This window comes from Rutilus rutilus, assembly GCF_951802725.1.
Source record: "Rutilus rutilus genome assembly, chromosome: 1".
In the NCBI taxonomy this organism is placed as follows: Eukaryota; Metazoa; Chordata; class Actinopteri; order Cypriniformes; family Leuciscidae; genus Rutilus; species Rutilus rutilus.
In genome coordinates this window covers 48,900,198-48,901,374 of record NC_140209.1, presented here as the reverse complement: position 1 = coordinate 48,901,374, position 1,177 = coordinate 48,900,198, and positions in this window count along the sequence as shown.

Genomic DNA, 1,177 nt, shown 5'->3' with positions numbered 1-1,177 from the left:
CAGTACAACATTCAAGTATACAGTATACTGTGTTACTCACTACATTTGACAACTGAATGACTGACTGAAAAAAACGGAAATAAAAACTAGGCCTTTTTTTTATCCGTGTATCATTCGTTCAGTCGTTGTTTGATTTAAAGCCCGTAAAGTCCGTAACTTTTTTGGGGTTAATAATTTTTTTTAAAACATACTTAACCAGCTAGTGTTCAAAACTGTCTGCTTGCCTTAGCTCGCTTGATTCTAAATGGTAAACTTGTAATAATGTTGGAAATTGGAGTATGTCTTTGCGTCATTACGTCACATCTGTACACTTAAAGAAGGCGTCTCAGCTAGTAGGCTATGAGTGTGAGGATGTTGCAGGTGGAGATTTATAGCCTTTTCTCACAGCACTTTATGTAATTAAACTTATCAATTTGATGGCGGATCCAGAAAGGAGCAAACAACAATCAGTGACAACTGGAGATTCACCCGTTGTAAAATGCAAAAGACTTCAGACTTCGGAGTGGCTACTGAAAAAAAGACTACAACCGGCCCATGCGAAAACAAGGATAAATATCGGAAGGGCATTAATTGTAGTTACGCAGTGCTGATGTTTTTAACATTAACAATTTGAGAACAAAGTATAATGATAAGCGATCGTTAGATTTAATCAGCTCGATTTACTGCAATGCTTTTTTCCCCTTAGTTAGTCAGAACAAAAGTGGATGTTACTTGTTCAGATGACATTTTCCAGTGAAAATTCTTATGTTTGTCATACTTCCAAAACTAGAGTGGTAATTATGACAGTAACGTTAAATTCAAGTAGCCTAGGCTACTCCACAGCGACTCTTGGGTGTTTGAGAAAAACAGAAACTGCATAGTGTGCCTTTAATGGACTTGTTTTGTAGGCGACTACTGCTAAAACGGAATCTATATTTGTGTTTGATTTTAAATCACTCTAGTTCAGCAGGCGTTCCTCTTCTCCTGTCTTGAAGGAGGGATTGTACACTACAGGAGCGTCTGTGGAGGTCTGAGAAGTACAGTAAATGGCGCCTCCTGGTGGCCATTTTATAATCTAGTAGTCTAGAGTAATAAAAGCAGCTGATTGATCTTAGTAGCTGAATCATCTATGTTCATGTAAAATGTATACAACACTGCTTGTCTCATCAGTAATTATTAATTCAATATTTGCTTTATA